We start from the raw sequence: 6,321 nt of genomic DNA on the forward strand, positions 1-6,321 counted from the left end.
CACTAATTTTCTTTTGAATTAGAAAAGAGCGAGATAATGCTAGTAGGGTTCTTTGTAAGGTTATGCATCAGCCACAGATCTCTGCCCTGACTTCTGGCAACTGCAACTATGACCATAAATTTTTAGGCCTTCCCGCAAGAACTTCTGATTTTTTTTTTATAATCATAATTTCAGTACATGGTGCAAGAGCCTAAGTTATCTTAATTGTGTCTGTTTAAACTAAAATGTCTTAGCAGGAAGGGTACTTTGCTTTTTGTTACTATTCAATCATCATATTACATGGAGGTGTTCTTTCCGATAAGAGGAGATTAATGTTTTCTTGGCTTGTGTTCCCTTAGGCCTGGTGTTATACCTCCAATACTCCTAAACCAAGCCAAGTTGAAAACTGAAACAGTTATCCCCAGTGATAATCAAAGAGATAGGTAATTTAGCAAAAGCAGATATTTGGCCTGGATTAGATACTAACGATTGCCTTCACCCTGATTTGCTTGTGACCTTAGAAAATGCGGTGCTTTTACTACGTCTTTAAAAGAAAAGATAACCTGCCCTGGCTGAGTAGTTCAGTTGGTTGGAGCGTTGTCCTGATATGCCATGTTTGTGAGTTCGATCCCCAGTAAGGGCACATATTTTTAAAAAGAAAAAATAGATGACTTTGTTAGCGTCTCAAATTTGACAAACATCAAGTTTATTCCAGGTCTTGGGCAATTGTACCTTAGATTTGGTTTATATAGCTCTGAGCATATACTCATTTATTTAAATATCTTGTTTCATGTTTACTCATGAAAGGAACATGTGTACGTTTGGAGCAAACAGGTGAACTCTCAGCCGCTTAGTCTCAGCTTTGTGGCATTTCTTTTCATCCTGCCCAAAGTATGGTCATGTGTTCCTCTGCAAGAAAATAGCATGAACAAGGTCCCACATAAAGGAGCGTAGGTAGATATGCCTAAATCCACTTTGCATTCTTAGAAAGGAAAATGTGGGCTCTGTCTTTTAACTTGTGAACCTCGAGGAGAAGTGAGAGAGATGAGCATGTGCTCGCTCATGTGCAGGCCTCTTCTGGAGTCGCTCCCACAAGGCACTATGACCTCCCACAGTGCCGCTCTTGCCAGAGTGGGAGGTTGATTGTACCAGGTTCATTTTGTTCCAATCAAAGCACCGGGCAAGGGTGTGCACTAGGCCCTTTTGGTTTGAAAAACTCAAAATGTGCTTTCCCCTGGTGAGGATTATATCTTGAAATTTATGGGAAGAAATCATGTTTTGGAAAAATCTTAATGACAGTGTGGGAGCAGGGAAAGTTTCTGTCTGCTACCTCTTCTAGTTATGTCATTTATTCTTTCCTCAGACATTTACCGAGGGCTGATATATGCAGACACAATACTTGGCTCTTTTTGTCAAATTTTCTAAATTGGTATTGGGTGGAATCCTTTTTGTAAAAAAAAATGAGACTCTTCAGTGTTTATATAGATAATAGCTATCCAGCTGCATTGCCAAGAGGTTTATTTTACAGTGATAAAATTGTGTTTTACATAGATCTCACAATAAACAAAGTTGTTACTCTATCATGGTTAGCTGGGTTCTTAGAAACATTATTTCAGCTGTGTATCTATCTAGAATAGTATGCTTGGAAATAATCCTGATCTATACAATTTGATCTAAGTGATCTCTTTCAACTATGATTTTATCTCATCTTTTAATCAACCTTGTAAACTGTATGTCTCATTAAAATATTTATGTAATTAAGTTGTTTTGGAGAATATTAAATGGAGAGAAAGCTGGAATACTACTGTAGGGGAGGGAAAATATCTTTCCTCTACCCTTTTGTGGTCTTGGCTGAGGTTCCTATAACAAAAGACAGATTAATACAGCGGTTCTCAACCTGTGGGTCGCGACCCCTTTGGGGGTTGAACGACCCTTTCACAGGGGTCGCCTAAGACCATCGGAAAACACATATATAATTACATATTGTTTTTGTGATTAATCACTATGCTTTAATTATGTTCAATTTGTAACAACAAAATTGGGGGTCACCACAACATGAGGAACTGTATTAAAGGGTCGCGGCACTAGGAAGGTTGAGAACCACTGGATTAACAAGAGAAAATCATACAAATTTATTTAATATAAGTTTTATGTGACATGGGAGCCTTCATAAAGGAATGAAGACCCGAGAAACAAACCTGAGTTTTTTAAATGCTAGCTTTTTATAAAAAAAAATTTATTCCTCACCCAAAGATATGTTTATTGAATTTTTTTATAGGAAGGAGGAGGAGGGAGAGAGAGAGAAGCATCGATGTGAGAAACATTGATCATTACTTCCCATATGCACCCTAATCTGGGATCAAACCTGCAACCTAGACTTGTGCCTTTACCAGGAATTGAATCTACAACCTTTTGGTGTACAAGGCAACACTCCAACCAAATGAGCTACCCAGCCAGGGCTGTGTTAGCTTTGATGAAGAGTGGGAAGTCATGGAAAGATGTGATAGGGCAAAGGCAATGGGAAATAAAGATCATAATATGAAATGCAGTAAACAGAGGAAAACTTAGCAACATCCTTTGTTCAGATTCCCCTGTGTCCCTTATCTCCGAGGTAAAGTTCTCCTTTCCTCCAGGTGTTGGGAAGGCACCTCTCGTGAAGGCTTTATGACCTGTTGCAGGGGAAAGTCGAAAGTCCTTCCTGCCCCTGTCACTGCTCAAATTCCTTCATCTTCAAATGCCAAGTTGCCAGATTTTGGGGTAGCATGTCCTGAACCTCATCATTCCATTTCTAGTACTAATTCTGCCATTCTTATACTTAATTTTTACCCCATTTTCTCAAGTCATCTTCCAACTATTCATGTAGACATTTTTGTGAGGAATGGTTATTAACTATATAAATTATTTTGAAACTACAATATAAGGAACTGTATAAAAGCTGAATAGTACCACTTGTATTTAAAATCTTAAACACTTTAAGATTAATAAATAAAATGGAGGCATTGTGTTTGGTTTGACTAAAGGAAGCTGTGTTCATATTCTAGAAATTTGAAGTAATGGGAAATAAAGATCATAATATGAAATTAATGTGGTGAAAAGGCTGACAATTCTGTTACTCCTGTTTTTCCCTTTCTTGGAGGCGAACTAAATTACTTTTTGTGTTATATTTTCTCTGAATGTAAATTGGGCTACAGAGATCTTATAATAACCCAAGACATCCTAATGAAAGAATATTTGTGTGTTAATATTATAGTCTGCCTCTGCAGGGTGTCATGAACAGCAGAAATGGAAGGCAAATTAAAACTGGTCCCTTTATCTCTTGCAGACACTGTAGCCCCTTTAGCGCGCTGCTTCAGTCTCCTACTCTGAAAAGATATTAAGTAGACATTGCCTGCTCAGAGTTTTAAAAAAATCACAAGTGTCACCTGGGTGCTTTCTTAAGGACTCACTCCTCTTCCCCCCCATCTGTCTTCTGTTCTTTCCTAAGAGAGCTTTTCTACTTATTGGTGAAATGAGTGTCCCTTCTTTTCTGCCTGTATTTAGCCACCAATTAGTAAGATGAGCAGAAATGCTGCATGCTGAGCACGGTGCTAGGGGCGCGGAAGAGGCTGACACTAGATGCTGCAAGCTATAAAAGCGCCTTTTTATCTTCCAGGAGAGGTCCTCGGTAGGTTGCTCTGCCCCCTGGAGCCTGGAGCTATTTCAGTCTAACTACTCATTAAAGTCAATCTGAGATACTGCCGAAGCCTTTGGATTCTTGAAGTGAATGGCCTCCACTTGAATTCAGCTAAAAATAGTTCACTTTTACTCCCCACAGGGCTGCTCCTGAGTTCCATGAACTCTCCCCTCAGCCTCCCACCCCACCCAAAGTATTGATGTCCACAGCAAGGCTAGCTTCTTAAAGACCCAGGACTGTTGCTGTGAATGCGTGCCTCACTGCAAGAAGGACAGGAAAGGAAGGACCCAGTGAAAGCTGAGCCCAAGAATGTGAGATAAGAAATCAGGACTGCCCTCTGGTGTGGCCCTGGTTGAGTGTCACCCCATGAACCAAGAGGTCACTGGTTCAATTCCTGGTCAGGGAACATGTCTGGGTTGCAGGCTTGATCCCCAGTAAGGGGGAGGGGGTGTGTAGGAAGCAGCTGATTAATGATTCTTCTCATCGATGTTTCTATCTCTCTATCCCTCTCCCTTCTCTCTCTTTAAAATCAATAAGAATATATTTTAAAAAGAAATCAGGACTTTGGTAAATAAACACACACACAAACCCACAGATTTTCTTTTCCCCTCAAGTAAATTATTTTTAAAAAGAAAACCCAAATTATATCTAAAAATTGATGAGAGTATAGAGTAATGTGCCATACCCCTCCGAATAAATTACCTACTATGCCTTTCCATTTGGAAAACACTGTAGGTAGCCTTGGAGCCAGGGGCAGAAGAGTGAGCATTTCTGGGCAAGCTGGAGCCAGCTCTGACAGGAGGAAACTCATCTCATGTTTACTTAGAAATAAATGCAAGAAGGGATCGATTTATTTCTTAAAACTTATAAAACCATTCATCATTACTGCATGTGCGTCTGATCACCTACAAAACATATATGTACTGCATCCACAGACACAATGAAAAAATTGGGGTCAAAGACCCTAAACCAGCAGTTCTCAACCTGTGGGTTGCGACCCCTTTGGCGGTCGAATGACCCTTTCACAGGGGTCGCCTAAGACCATCCTGCATATCAGATATTTACATGACGATTCATAACAGTAGCAACATGACAGTTATGAAGTAGCAACGAAAATAATTTTATGGTTGGGTCACAACATGAGGAACTGTATTTAAAGGGCCAGAAGGCTGAGAACCACTGCCCTAAACTGTTCTGTAAATGATCAAAATAATTCTAGGCTGGTAATATTACACCAGTTTTCCATCGCATCCATCAAGGGCTTTGGGGAAAGTAAAGCTCTTGTTTGGGAGCTAAAGCAAGGTGGCTTAGGATGAGGAGAGCAAGACTACCATTTATGTCGTTTCCATCAGAATGGAAAATGCCTTGATCATAACTGCTGTGATATATTGGAGTGTTACTCAACGAATATTCAAACCTCTGACCCTTGGGGTGGAATAGACTTCCTCACCCCACTGTTTAGGGCCTGGCCATGAAACAATTTGGTCAAGGGAATGTTTGTGGGTGTGACTCCTGGAGAGGTCTTCAATGTGCGTCCACAGTTTGCCTTGGGACTCTTTCTCTTCTGCCATTCATCAAAAGAGTATGACCCAGGTAGAATCCAGTCCAAAGAGAATGAGGGGACATGTGGAGCAGACAATCCCAATCTTCAGCTAAACCCGGCTGACCCCAACCCAGCCCAGCAGAGTCATAGTCAACCCGTGACCTGAAGTGGCCCACACTAGGCAATTCACAGATACCTGAGCAAAATAACTAATGCTTATTTAAGCCACTGAGTTTTGAGGTGGTTTGTTATGCAGCAATAGCTGACTGATACACCATTCTTGTTCCTTTTTAGCCCATTCTCCATGCTAACGCCATAGTCATCTATTTAAATACAAATCCAACCATGTCACACCCTTGTTTAAACCTTTCAATGGTTCTCTTTACTTTCGGAATAAAGACCTATGAAGTTCTCTAGATTTTTATGTATAATAAAGTCCCACGTACTCGGAGCTAGAGATATGAATAAGGTATGTAATTCCAACTGGTGCCATAGCTAATGTGAGGGGTAGGGGTGTGCCTGCCTTTCGTAGTGACCTCAGAACCTCTTGGTGGAACCGCAGCCTTGATTGCACATTGCAAAGGGGCATCAGTCAGCATGTGCAGGGGTCGTGTGAAGTCATCCGAACTAGCTCTCAACCCGAATTGCCATTTGCAGCTGCTGGTGACAGTGGCTCTGCTCTAAGCCACTTTTTAACAATTGCATTTTTTTTCTGATTATATTTTTTAACGTACTTGGGTGTTTACGCCTATGAGTTTTTATGTACTTTTGGTGATGTTTCGGTTTTACGTCCTCTTCTAACGTCAGGAAAGTGCCACTGTTTGTTTGCAGTCTTATTGTGTAACCAGCCTACCGCTGCTTCCATGTACAATACAGTAATTAATATTGTGCAAGTGTAAAACACTTCTGTTATGAAAGCAGTGTTTGGAAAATAAGAAATTATTAAAATGGTTACAAAATACTAAAAAAAAAAAAAAGACCTATGACGTTCTGTAGGATCTGTGGCATCTCCCAGCCTCATTGGGGCCTCTTTCCCCATCACTCTGCACTCCAGCCGTCTGGCTTTTTTGCTCAGTTGTGTGATGTCACCATGCTCTCTTTTCTCCTCATGGCCTTTCTGTAGTTC

Source organism: Myotis davidii, unplaced genomic scaffold (assembly GCF_000327345.1).
Source record: "Myotis davidii unplaced genomic scaffold, ASM32734v1 scaffold299, whole genome shotgun sequence".
Classification (NCBI taxonomy): domain Eukaryota; kingdom Metazoa; phylum Chordata; class Mammalia; order Chiroptera; family Vespertilionidae; genus Myotis; species Myotis davidii.